The sequence below is a fragment of the Lipotes vexillifer genome, unplaced genomic scaffold (assembly GCF_000442215.2).
Source record: "Lipotes vexillifer unplaced genomic scaffold, Lipotes_vexillifer_v1.1 scaffold80, whole genome shotgun sequence".
NCBI lineage: Eukaryota > Metazoa > Chordata > Mammalia > Artiodactyla > Lipotidae > Lipotes > Lipotes vexillifer.
The window spans coordinates 902,574-917,654 of record NW_006792432.1 but is presented as its reverse complement, the minus strand read 5'-3'; positions in this window follow the sequence as shown (position 1 = coordinate 917,654).

Below are 15,081 nucleotides of genomic sequence, written 5' to 3'. Positions count from 1 at the left end.
TCCAGTGAGGAGTATGTAACCTGGGCATGAAGAAATTAACCTGTGAGTTTAGAGGGAATGACACTGTCAGATACAGATGGATATCCCTATGTGATGGAGAGCTGCCTCTCCAACCTTACCTAATGCCGGATGAGCTGGAGTCCATCGTCCTTCCAGTGGCTGTTTTTACCATGGAAACCTCACCCACACCTCTGCTTTACTCTGCCGGAATTACAGTTTCCTCATTTGCTTCACCCCCCAGAATACCTTTTTAAGTGTCTGACCCTTGTCTGCTCCTTTTGCCATAGACTCCTGGTTAACTTTGTCCTAGAGGCTCAGAAGTCAAGACTGAGCCATTTCCCTGATACAGCACTTTATGTAGTTGTCATGTAGCCAGAAATATACTACTAATAAAGTATCACCTTCTCTTCTCTTAGAACATTAATATAAAGAGGGGGGAACTGTGTAAATTGATAAGAATTTGCAGTTAGTAAAATACACTGAATCAATTTTCATGACCATACTTTTCTTTAGAAGAATGAGAACATGTTATGTGAAAGATGCCATGATTGTCATAATAACAGTATTAATTATTTATATTCTACATTATATTTTTGTTGAATTCATAAAGTTCACAAGGCATATATATGTTTTATACTTTTAAGTGAGTAGGCACATATACTTATGATATATTAGGGACCATGTCACAAGTCAATTTTGTTAAGAGAACCTAGTTTAGAAAAGTGGTGAGAGGGGTGGGTGTGGCTCTTATGGAACAATGAGTCCAGAAATCTGGGGTGTCATAATTAGTTTAAATTAGTTTAACCATTAGCCAGCAGTGGAAACTCATGTATGCCACTTATATTTTGGGGGCTGCCATTTCCTTAATAGAAATATTGCTGATGTTGAGTTGGATTATGACTAAAATCTCTTCAGTTCTGCAGTTGTCACCATACCCATGCTATTGTGTAAATCTTTTCTTAGCTTTAAAGGATTTTGTTTATCAAAGCCAGATAGAGAGCTAGCAAGAGAAATTTCTGTTTGTACTGTGTTTCAAAGCATGTCAGGAACTGCCAAGGAAGCTAATTTGCTCTCTAGAGACCTATTAATAAATCAAATGGATGCTTCTCACTGATGAGGCATATAAATTAATTAAGGATGATTGACCCTTAGGTAGTTGGGATATATGAGCTGTTCTAAGCTAAGACTCATGCCAGAAAGTATAGCACTGGTTTCACACCATGACAGTAGTGAATGTCCCTCTACCAACCCAGATTTTTTTTAATAGAGTTGATAATGATTGCCTCTGTAGAAGGCTGATCAATGGGTACTTTGTTCTTTTCATTTAATTATAGATATTAATATAATTTCTGAAATGTCTCTTGTGAAGAACTGGTTTTGCAACTCATTTTAAAATTAGGACTGCAAATTTTGCTTATTAAAGATAGCTCATAAGAGACAGATTAACTTGCTAATGTTTCTCCCAGAGCCCTGTGTTATAGAGTTGAATTGGTTATGTGTGCTGTAACTGAAAGCACAGAGTATTACCATGTGGTGGGTGCAGTCCAAATCACAGGTGTAAGATCTCTAGAGGAAAAAAATAGAGAAATAAGCACACAGCTTGGGGTTTGTGAACTTATTCTATAGAGTTCCCCCATGAGTATTTTAACTTTTATCTTGAAAAATAATATACGTATTATATTATAAAACCTTGCAACTCAAAATATGATTTTGGACCTGCAGCATCTGCATAATGTGGGAGCTTGTTAGAAATATAAATCTCAAGAGTATTGAATCCTAATCTGTATTTTAATAAGGTCTTCAGGTGATTTATGTGCACATCAAATTTGAAAAGTGCTGATAAACACCATAATTTTATTTGCTTTTAAAATAACTGTAATGTTGTAATTACTAAACTTCCAATCAAATAACACTCTTAAGAAGTTACATTCTCTTTAGCCTGTAATTTTTGAATCCTCACCCCACCGCCCCAGTTCCCCACTCCCTGTCACACACAGTGAGATACCTTGAAGTATAGTTGGAAAATCATAGCTAAAAGATGTAGCAGTGGGACTTTGGTAAGTCACTTTAGCTTGAACGGGTCCCCATGAAACTTGCTCACTCTACTCCAGGGTGCTTTAGGGTTCCTGCTTTAGAGCCTTTGCACCTGTTGTTGCTCTGCCTGAACGTTCTTCCTTCCAGACACACACATAGCAAAGCCTCTTCCTCATTTCCATTAATTCCCTTCTAAAATATATTTAATCATAGAAACTCGCTGCATCCTACGTCTAACTACCTACCCTTCACTCGGTTGTAAGTTCCTGGAGACCAAGAAGTGAAACTAGCTCATCTTTGATCCTTATCAGTGCTTACTGTACATTAGATCTCAATTATTCTTTGCCATAATGAGAAAAATAATCACTATGATGATGAGAGTCATTGACATGAGATATGAGATGTTATTGAAGGAATCTGAGTTGTACAGTCTGGAAAACAGAATAATTGTAAATAGTCATGTGTAAATGGTGAAGCTCATGTGTTACATGGTCTAGTGTGGAAACGTGCACATGGTTAAAATTGAATAAGGTCATTCGGTTAAATTCAAGCTCAGGACCAAGAGCGCATTAAATTATTTTCATTATATGTCCCACCATATTATTATATTTCACATAAAAGAAAAAAATTTTAGGGCTGGTAGCAGAAAATCCATCTTCACATATTCAAAAAATTATTTCTCACAGAGAGTAGCAGTTCTCCACAACAGTAGAAAATAAAGACATGCTGGAAAAGAAAGGGATTTATTTTTAGGTAATACTAGAAATTTCGTGGCCAATATCATTTATGCCACAGCACATTAAAAAATTAGTTATGCCTATGGGACTACTTCAAATATTTACTTTGTCCAGAATGTCCCAGCAAAAACAAACAAAGAAAGGACCACAGATCTAGAAGACAAATTCTACTCATGGTGTGCAGTTTTAGAAAACAGAATAAGTACCAGAATATTAAAGTTATAAGTAAGCATATTTTATTCATTAAAAAAATGAATATTTACAGATCATCAATAATTGAGTAAGCTTCTCTAAGAAGTAGGAATTAATTGTCTTGGTTGATTTAAAAAATTTTTATGTGCAATATGTGTTTTCCAGCATGGCATCTAAGACTCTTATAAATTTGAGAGTATATGAGTCTATGCTTCCATTTAAGTGGGTCAGATGAATTTTGCTTATTTTTGTGGCTTCTGGTGAAATTTTAATAATTTAAGATGATTAAATCCTGGGCTTTGTATTAAATGGGATTGTAATTGTACTTCTACATGTTTCATCACTCTACCTTGCACCCAAAAGTGGTCAATAATTTCTGTTGACTGAATAACTTATAATCATATAGCAATAATATGGTGAGGCATATAACAAAAGTAATTTAATATGCTCCTTGTCCTAAGCTCAAATTTAACTGAATGACCTCATTCAATTATAACCATGTGCATGTTTCCATATAAGTCATGCACCAGCAGGAGCTTCACCATTTGCCTGTCACTTCCAAGCATAGGCATTGGGGGCTTTATCCTTCACTTCTTCTTTCTCTTAAGGATTTCAATCTCTCTTTAGGAGCTTGAAAGTGTCCTGAGCCATTGTAGAGAATGCTGTCCAAAATAGACATTTTCATAGGGCTCAGCAAAGTCTGCCTATGTAGATAAGGTGTCACATTTTCTCTGTGGTTGCTATTGGCATGATGATATTCTCAACTTAAGGCTTTTACCAAGGTGTTATCGGAAAAGAAAAGTTAATATGGTTCCTCATCACAGCTCACCTGTGCAGATCTCTTGGATGGGTACTACTGTGGGTAAATCATTCAGCTCACAGAAGTTACCATACAATTGATAATACTATTCCACTGCCCTGTCTTGCCTCTCTTCCATGGCCTTAAAACTTCCTTTATGGTAGTACCCACTCTTTTCTCTTATTCTGTCTGATTCAACTGAGACAAGGGACACTATTTGAAAGCCCCAAGTTTGCCGTTTAACTTTGGGGGGACATTTTTTGTTTGTTTCCTTTCTTATCAAAACAAATTAAAGACCAAATTATAATTTCTGACTGGGCTCCAAGAACCTATTTTGGAAGTTAAATTAAACATAATCCAACTAAACTAAATATTTACTTTTAAAATTTTACATTTCCGTTAAAACAATACTCATTCCTCAAGTTCTGTGGACACTTTTGAATGAGAAAAACCTATCACGTATAAAGAATCATAGAAAAGAAAAGTTCAAAGACCAATTATTTTAATATAACTATATATCTTAATAATATCAAAAGCATGAGAAATTTATTTTTATCATTGTATTCTTAGGGTCCAGCAGAGTACATATTTTATAGTGAAGGCTTCATAATTATATGTTGCAAATATAAACTATTTAGATAAATATGGAAGTTTAGTAGTTGTTAGGAAAAAAGCATAGTATACACCAAAGAAATTAAATAATAAAAAATTAATACACTTAAATAACATAAGTACCTGTGAAATGTGAGAAATCACACACAAAAAAATAAATGTAATTGACACAGTATATAAAAATTATAACTTAAATTTAGTAGATAAACATTTCAAAGTACGTTCAGAAATCATGTTACCATATTCAGGAAAAAAGAGATGTCACGTATCTTTATTTCTTAGTCAAGTATGCTAACATAAGTAGAACAATAATATGCAATTCAGCAAAATAAAAGTATATCACTGGCTTGATTCATAAATATAATCAAGTTTAAATTACATTAAACAGGTTCCCATGATGAGTCTGCATATAGTCCCAACTGTTTTCTAGTTACAGTGTACCGCTAGTGGTCCAAAGTTAGAGAGAGAGAGAAAGAGGGAGAAAGGGAGGGATCTTAGACCATGTACCACGTACCACACAAACACTTAATTCTTTACTGGATGGTGAGGAGCTAAATGTACAAATTATGTACTTGTTTATTGCTAAAAGCATTTTAGTATACTTGCTATTTGAAGTGTGGCTTGATATTTAAATTGTAATCTACTCTACCTACCTACTCCATATCCAGAGGCAAATTTGTCATTAAGTATGAAACTTAAGTTTCAAATCTTGTCACTCATAAAGAGCCATTAGAGAATGAACATGTTCTATGGGGTCTGTTATCTGAAGTATGAGGGTGATAAAGAAGAACTGAGGTTTGAGATATGTGGGACCAGAAGATGGTCTGAAAAATTCTTATAATCATCCAATGTGTAAACCTGTAAATGGAGGCTTCAGTTATCATCAAAACCCATCAAAATACCAGTGATAATAAACACTCTTTGATCAACCTAAGAAAAGACTAAATTTCTTTCTTTTTTTCCGTTGTGGCCTCTCCCGTTGCAGAGCACAGGCTCCGGACGCGCAGGCTCAGCGGCCATGGCTCACGGGCCCAGCCGCTCCGCAGCATGTGGGATCTTCCCGGACCGGGGCACGAACCCGTGTCCCCTGCATTGGCAGGTGGACTCTCAACCACTGCGCCGCCAGGGAAGCCCCTATTTTCAATTTTTTATCATAATTTTCTGGCTTTCGTGATTTTGCTCCTATTTGTCAGTACTTTTAAAGTGTATATTTTTTTGTAATTTCCTTTTGTATTCTAATTGAATATTCAAGTTTACACCTAATTTTATATTCATAGCTTTATATTATTTTCCTGAAGAATAGATCCACAAATTGTTTAAGCTTCAGTTTTCACAAAACCTGGATCCATCCCTCTGTACTAAATGGATGCTGACAAGAATAGGCTCTTGAGAGATAAGTGACAAGCTCAGTAAAAAATGTTTTCACAGAGAATATATATATTAAGTACATACAACTACTACATACAAATAGTAACTCATCCTCCCACCAGAGGCTAAATAAATAGATAGATAAATAGATAAATAAATAAATATCTCCTTAGAACAGTTCACTCAACTCTTTGATCTTTCTTTGGTTGCTAATTTCCTACATAAGCATTCCTTCTAATTCAAGGAGTTTAATGGAACTGCTACTGACTTTCACCATAACACAAGCATTATAACCATTATAGAGGATGGATTTACTCTTACATGGACATACCATGGGAAGTAAGAGAAAAAAGAGCAACAGGATTATTTTATAATATAAATACGGGGCTTCCCTGGTGGCACAGTGGTTAAGAGTCCACCTGCCGATGCAGGGGACATGGGTTCGTGCCCCGGTCCAGGAAGATCCCACATGCCGTGGAGCGGCTAGGCCCGTGAGCCATGGCCCCTGAGCCTGTGCGTCTGGAGCCTGTGCTCCGCAACAGGAGAGGCCACAACAGTGAGAGGCCCACGTACAGCAAAAAAAAAAAAAAAAAAAAAAAAAAGTTGCATTCTATAATATAAATTTATCTGATCATATTAGTCCCCTAAGAAGGAGACAATGGGATTCCTCTTAGCAGTTGTATATGTCTACATATAAAGAAAGCAAGTCAATCAGAGCTATCACTAGGGACAATGCCATCCACCTCTCCTTCAACCTCATTCTAATTTCCACCTCTTCAATTTCTGATTTCAATTGTATCATCACACAGTCTTGCTAAAGTGATACTATCAGATATTATTTTGCTTATATTCTTTTACTAAGCAGAAGGAATTTAAAAGTCTCATAACTAGCTGTGTGCTAGTAAACCGACTAGTTCTGATTTTTAGCATTCAATTAGTTCCATGGTGTAAATATTTTCACCCTCGCCAATTTCAGGCTACCAGTGATTTCACTAAATATAAACTGGAAGAGACGTGAGCTATGGTTCTCGTAAGCCAGTAGGAACTGGCTCCAACACATTATAGATTACCTTAGAATAAATCTTTACATACACCAGGTAGCTGGTAAGCTCTTTCGCCATATCATTTACAACATCACTGTGCTTTTTAAAAAAGAATTATGTACATAGTCTGCAGGAAAATATTTACATAGGTTCCTATCTTCATTGACTACTAGTCAACAATGTCTTCACATTTCTGTAGTGCCACTCTCTGAAATGAGTTGAGTAGAAACCTTTATATCATCAATTAGAAATCAATAAGCATGACTTATAATACACCAGACTATATACCCTGTCCTATACTCTGTTCTATATGTAGAGGTGAACAGGTATGCCCATTTAATTGTTTTTGTTTACTGCCATGTCTCTATATTTTCTCTTACTCCTTATTTCTTACGTGAAGCCAAATGATCTATGTTTGGTATAATAAGAATTGCAAATGTCCTTCAGAGGAAAAGTCATTTTTATTTAGTAAATAGAAAGCATGAATAATGAACAATACAAGAAAATTGTAAAATAATTAGGAAGTGGTTCAGAGGTGCTCATTTACAACTGAGGAAATTAAAAATGCAAATGCATTATTATCATAAAGGTAGTTAACAGACAAATGAGTAAAAAAAGAGCCTTCCTTCTAATTCATCATTGTTTAAGAGACACCTGCGAGTTCTAACTGGGAAAGACAAGACTGAGAAATGCAGATGGTCACATTTTACATTATATCCATCACATTTTTTATACTCTCATTAGAGGGGGACCTCATTCTCCACAGGAAAATGATACTGCTTATTTGAATATTTGAATAAAAGCCAGTAGATACGGTATTCAAAATGCTGGCTGTGTTTTTTGTCTTTGTGATAGGAGTGATGCAATATTTATTTTTTTTGACAGAAGGAAACTGCTGGCAGTCTGCCCCCAAAGATCTATGTTTGGACTGTGAAAATTAAATGAATTTAAATTTCCTCTTTGTTCCAAGGCTGAGTTTATTGGTACTGAGTCACAATGTGGTATCACAAGATGTTAACCTACAAGCCAATTGTTTGCAGTATCAGATTATTTTGTCTAAAATTAGATGTTACTTAAATAGACTTTTGTAATACTTATTTTTTTAATTGTTTTCTTAAACACATGATTGTTTCAATACGGTCATCCTAAGAGTAAGATCTGGTTTAATCTTTATTTTCAATAGATATATACTATCATGTTTATGGTGACTGGAATCATAAGCATGCAGGAATATATACATAGTTGTTTTTAAGCTTGAATATGCAAAGAGAAATATAAATATCATATCAGAGCACAGTAAGAAACATCCAAATGTAAAGGGGGGAAGAAAATACACCCATATTTATAAAGAATATTAAGATTTGAAAGAGTGCATATTCAGGCAGTTAGAGATGAAAAGGACAATTATACTTGTTTAACTACAGTGACTCAGCCATTTTAAAAACTTTTCCTTTTCCCCACTGCAATCTCATTTTAGAATCAAACAGAAGGCAGTGCAAATTATGCAATGATTTCATATAGTCTGATAAATATAGTTGCACATAATTTTTCTCCTTTCTTCACATGGGCTGTTTATTTGATCTCCTCCATTTCTCCATTCAGGTCACAGGAAATGGAAATCTGATCAGTTATGTTTAACACATCAAAGACAGTGACTTTGTGCAGATTGCTTTGTACCACAATGCCTAGTTCAATTCCTAGCACACTTAATAAATTTCTGTTCAATTGAACTTTAGTGTTATCCATATAACTGGTAGGCCTGTAGACTCCTGCTTGGTTATTTGAAATAGTATAAGAAATAATAGACATTGCACTCCCCTAAACTATGTAGAGGAAGGAATGTTTGTGACCAACTAATGAAATATGCTTTAATATCATTCTCATAATCTCATAAACTCAACCATGGTATTATCATTACATTTCTGTGCTTAGAATTAATAGGGCATCCACAATTAAGATAGATTGTCAGTATCAGAAAGTGATATATGTTAACTAAATTAAAAAATAATTGGACAGGATCATTAGCAACATTTGGAAGGTCTCTGTTCAGTTTTCTAACACAAAAGACAGACTGAACACTACATTCTATTATTTTAATAAAGATTTAATATCCCAAAATTCCTTGCCAGTCTGATAAAGTCTATTCTAGGTTATACACAGCTAAACTTATCAAATATAAACTATTTTTTAATAAACCTAAATAAAATATCACTTAGTGTATTGCTCAGGTACTAAATGTAAAATAGTACATTAGAAGACTAATGTAGTTACATGGGCTGGACTCCAAGACTCTCCTCACGTTATTCCACAGGTCCCTTTAGTGAGAACTGGTGCTTCGATTTTCCTGCCCTGAAATTCCAAGGTGTCTTGTAATGACCTGTTTAGGGCAGTGAGGCCCATCTCTCAAAGCTTTCTCCAGCTTTTCCTCAAACATTTCCTCTGACTCTCCACTCTCAAAGGCAGCCATCAGCCCTTCCATACAATAGATCAAAACTGCCTTATCTCTCCACAGGTGTTACTTCACTTCTTTAAATTCTTTTATCCCTATGGAATTTCACCATTAAACTGAGGAGAGAGAGTGAGACAGAGTCACAGAGAGACAGAGAGAGAAAGCTTTGTAACCAATAAATTGAAAGTATTCATTTTTTCCCCCAAATAACAAAATTAAAGAAAATAAAGTGAATATACCTACAAGTACCAAGGAATTTACTACATTCTAATATATTTTATAGTCCGGGTGAACTGTATGATATTTCCATGAATAAAAGCCTATTAGAAACTCACAAAAGGGGCTTCCCTGGTGGCGCAGTGGTTAAGAGTCCGCCTGCCGATGCAGGGGACACGGGTTCGTGCTCCGGGAAGATCCCACATGCCGCAGAGCGGCTGGGCCCGTGAGCCAGGGCCGCTGAGCCTGCACGTCTGGAGCCTGTGCTCCGCAACAGGAGAGGCCACAACAGTGAGAGGCCTGCGTACCGCAAAAAAAAAAAAAAAACCCTCATAAATCACACACTGCTCATCTGGCTTTAACGACACCAAATTGCCTATAAAATCCATTTCAAATTCCTTTTCAATGGGTATCTTCACAATCTTCCCTAATGTTTCACTTGCTTATTCCATATAAGCACACCCTACTTGGTGTGCATCCCTTATTAGAAACAAATTCTATATCTTAGCTGCTTTTCAATGTTTATTGCCAGACGTTTTAAAGTCCCAATGCCCTCTTAAATTTAACCATTATTTTCCAGTTCTAAAATGCTCAGACAACCTGGGCCTTCTTGACATAATGGAAGTATTTTCTTCTTACTTAAAGCTCTCTATTTTCCCATCTCCTAAGCAGTCAGTAGAGAGAACAGGACTAATAAATCTCAAATGCCTGTTTTATCAAATTAATTCACTAATTGATAATTTTAAGTACACCTTGCACTCTAGCTGTTATAAAATCAATACCAAAAAACAAAAGAATAAAATCCTGAAGTGAAAAGAAATAATTTTATTAAAAGAGAAATGAGACTCATCAGAAACATGGCCATAAGTTAAAAATTTATGTGATATGATAAATTCTTAGACAATATAATTTACAAACTCAAGAAGAAATAGTAGAACCTGAATAGCCCTGTAAATTTAAAATAAATTCAGTCAGTAGTAAAAATAAATAAATTTCCACAAACACTCAAATCAACATGACTTCTTCAATGAATTCTCAATTTGAGAGAACAAATAATTCCAGTCTTAATGTAAACAATTTCAGATAAGAAGGGAAAAAAAAGAGCAGGCTTCTCATCTTTCTTTGCCTTGATTCCAAACTCTAAAAAAGGTTATCCTCACTCAGAACATAGAGAGCAGCCCTCTTCCCTCCACTGAAAAATAAGGCAATAACATATCAAAAAGATAATGAAGATGATGCATCATGATCTATAGACTGAATGAACACAAGAAACTCCATTTCTTATATTTTATCACAATCACAAGATAAAGAACAAAAATCACATGAACATCTTAATAGATGCATTAATATGCAGCATGTGTTCATGATTTAGACAAATGCAAACACTTAGAAAAATAGTAAGAAAGATGCTTGTTAAAACCATATTAAGGGAGGAGGAATAGATAATAAATATCATAGTTAACGTGAAACACAGAAAGCTTTTTCTTTGAGAGCAGAAATAATGGTCACTACCAATATTCCTATTCAACATTAGTACTAAAAGTTCTAGTCTGCACTGTAAGCCAAGAAAAACATGTGAAGAGAATAAGGAATAGAAAAGAGAAAAAAAAAAAAACAAGAAAAGAAAACTCATAGTTCAAGAAGAGCATCATTATATACATAACAATCAAGAGAATATACAAATGAATTAGAAAAATTGATCTGTCAGGTACTAAATTAATATTTTACAGAACCAGTTGAAGTTTTGTTAGCCTATAACAAATAGAAAATGAAAGTTTTATAAAGGATACTATTTATATTGGCATCAAATATATGTCTTAGTTGGACATGTGGTATATGGTCAAGGTGGTATTGCAGATGAGGGGGAAAAGATGGAATTCTTAATACATGTTGCTGAGACAATTAGCTATCCATTTGCGAATAAAATGTAAAGGAATATTTAAGAAAGAAGGAAGGGATGGAGGGAAGGAGGGAGGGAAAAAAGGAAGGGGAAAGGAAAGAAAAAGAAAAGAAAACAAATAAACAAAAAACCCACCAATACAGTTGGTTCCAAACATCACATAAAATTAAAAAAAATCAATCCCAAGTGGATTAAAATCCAAATTGTGAAAGGCAAATTATACAGCTTTTTGTAGCAGACAATATTATACTCCCAATCATTTTCTTCAGACCTTACCATGTTCCTGTGTTTTTGCCAACTTTCAACTGCCAGTTGGGAAAACCTTTTACACAATTGTGTAAGGGAGTGCCTCTTGCAGACCTGTGACAGGCTGAAAGTGCTTGAAAGTTGACAACCCCCAGTATTAGACTGTACCCAATGATTCTCAGGAGTTGGTACATCAGTATCCAGGCTTCCTCTCTCCTTGGGTAGAATAATTCAGGGGAGTGTATTTTGCACCATATCCTGTTAGGATTAAGCTCCTGTCCCACCACTGAAGCTGGCTTAATAATATCCATATTATTGGCTGCATTCTCTTTTCTGTCTCATTTCTCTACTTTCCTACTGTTGTACCCTGTATCTCCCAAATAAACTACTTGCACTCAGATTCATTCCATATGATCTCCTGGGGAAACGTAAACTAAGAAAGTTGATGTCAAAAAAGTTCCTAGGAAGCAGATACTTAGGATGAGATTCTGGAATTGGATAATTCCCCAGCAGGTGGCAACTTTACTGCATGTGGTAAATTGGAAAGTGGTACAAGTGGAGGGCATGAACTGGCTTTTGCAGTCCCTCTAGCATTTTAGAGATATGATTGCAATGATAATTACAAGAACTATGAAGTTGCATAGTAAAGTGTCCTCATTGTGCTCAAGAAAGAAAATGGCATACTTAAATCAGCTGACCACCAACTTAGAGCATGGTGTGAATCCAGTATTCTATAACAGGGTTTAAAGCGACCCTGAGCTTCTGCAATTGGAGGTAAGAAACTGATTGTAAGAATAATCAACTTGCAGAGAAGGCTTTTTTCACTGCTTTGGCAAGTTTTCAGTGGCAGAATCAGGGTCCTGACAGGGAGGTATGTTGACACTGGATATAGGACACCTGGACCCTTTGAATGTTCTGATTTGACTTTGTATCTCCAGGAAAGAAGATAATAGCCTCCCTTGCCTGAAAAACATTCACAGATTATTTCATGTGAATTTCCTTCAAAATGATACTTGCATGTCTTAAGATTTGTTTCCACCTATTCCCTTTATTTACTTTTAAACTGATAAGATCTCAACCTTACCAAACCAGACAAGTACTATCCTTGTTTTAGAAGGAAAGGTATTAATTATTAGAAGAGATTTCAGATCTGACTAATATGTACAGCACATTAGTGAGCATGCTTATGAACGGATCTTGAGAGTGGTAGATGGAAGAGAGGGGTTCCAACATATAAGACTTAGTAATAGTTTATTGATATGAAAACATTCTCTGGTTTCTTGGGGTTTAATATCCGTGTGAGGATACCTTCAGTCATTCTTGCCATGATTCTGGGATATCTCTCTGAAACTGGAAAATGCAGTGGCTCATAGTAAATGAGATGTCCTTGCTCTGGAGAAGTCTCAGTGAGCTTAGAGATATGGGTGTACTAAAGTAGATTACTAACTTAAGACCAGAAAATCTACTGACTGACTACGTGCCACGCCATGACCAAGATAGTAGATCAGAAGCAGTAGTTCATCATGAGAGAAATAGCAGAGTTAGTGCTACCTTCAAAGATTTAGAAGATGCAGCAGTAGTGGTCCTTAGCATATCCACCTTTAAATCACCAGTCCAGTCCTTGCAAAACCAGATAGATTATAACAGAAGGCAGTAAGTTTTCTTAAAGTTAACAAAGTTATAGCTCCCTTTACAGCTGCTGTCCTAGATTTTTTGTTCACTTGAGCAAATCCAATACAGCCTCTACTTTGGTTTGTGGCTATTGATTTGGTAAATGTACTCATTTCAATCCCTATCAGGAAAGAGGATCAGAAGAAATTCTCATTTACTTAATGCAGTCAGCATTATACATTAATAAGTGTACCCCAGGGCTAAGTTAATTTTCTTAGTCTCTCTCACAATACAGTCACAGGGAGCTTGATTGTCTGGACATTCTCAAGAACATCAAATGGGGACATTAAGTTAATGTCATCATGTTACTTGTACCCTGGTAATAGGGAAGTCCACGTTTTCTGATTTTTCTAGTAAGACATATGAGTGTCATACAGTGGAAAATAAGCCCTATAAAGATTTAGGGCTTCCCATAATGGGGATAATTTAGAGGTCCAGTGATCTAGGGTATTCCAGAACAAGCCCTCCAAGTAAAATAGCAAGTTAATAGCACCTTGCACCTCCTACTAGTAAGGAGGAACATTTCTTAGTAGGTCTCTTGGATTTTAGATAAAATATGTAAGATATTTGGGGATATCATTTCAACTAAGTTTTCCAGTTTTTAGTGGGTCCTAATGCAAAAGAGAGCTTTGCAGCAGGTTCAGGGTTTCATGCAAATGGCCCTAACTATTGAGTCATATAAACTGGCAGATCTCACTTGCTAAAGGTATTCATTATTGATAAAAATAAAATGCTGAAACTCTGAAAAGCCATAATACCAGAATCTTAGTGCATATCCTTGGAGTGATGGAGCACAACTGTGCTATCTTTTGAAGAAAATTATCCACTGTGCATAAAGAAGCCCCTGGCATGCTAGTGGGCACTAGTGGAGACCAAGTGACATACAACAGAAAGTTAAGTAATCATGAGACTGGAGGTACTCATCAAATAGCTGGATATCATCAGATCAACATAGTCATAAGATGAGAGTAGCAATCCAGCGCACAATGGAATGGCAAATTTGAGGTTGTCTGAGCAGTCCAGAGATTGCAATTAATTTTCACAAACAGATGGCCCAGATCCTCATGTTACCTGCCTCTAATGCACTATCACCTCTCATTCAGCTCATGCCTATGACCTGGTGGGAGAATCTCCATAGCCAGCTGGTGAAAAAGGAATCACACTTGACCTGGCTCATGGATGGGTAACTCCATGTGTTTGTGTGAGGCAAAAATAGACTGCAGATGTTCTATCTCCCACCATTCAGGGTGACAATGAAAGAGTGGTGAGGGAAAATCCTCTCTGTGAGCAAAACTTCAAGCAATACATCTGATAATTAATTTCAGTTGGAGGGAGTTATGGCCTGAGATGAGAATATACTTTGATTTTTGGGATGCAGAGTATGGACTAGCTATATTTTCAGGGACCTTGAAGGAACAGGATTAGAAGATCCACTATAAGGAGTTCTGAGGAAAAGGCATGTAAATGGACCTATGGGAGTGAACAAAAAAATGTGAGAATCTTTTCCACCAGAGATCATCATTACAGATGAGGCATTTACATTTGGTCTCTCATCCAGCTGTTGAGAGTTAATCTCTCTCCTTGGCCATCCCAGTGCTTGCACAATGAGCCCTTGACTGGATTATGTATGGGTGCAGGGATGGAAGTTATGTATAGGTCCTATGGCTCAACACTAAGTCTGATCCAGTCATTTTACTGATCTACCCATAACAAAGATAAATATTCAGATCTCAATATGGTACCATTTTTGATTAAATGACCCACTAGAGGGGAGCAGATGAATGATGTAGGATCACTTTCATACTGAAAGAGTG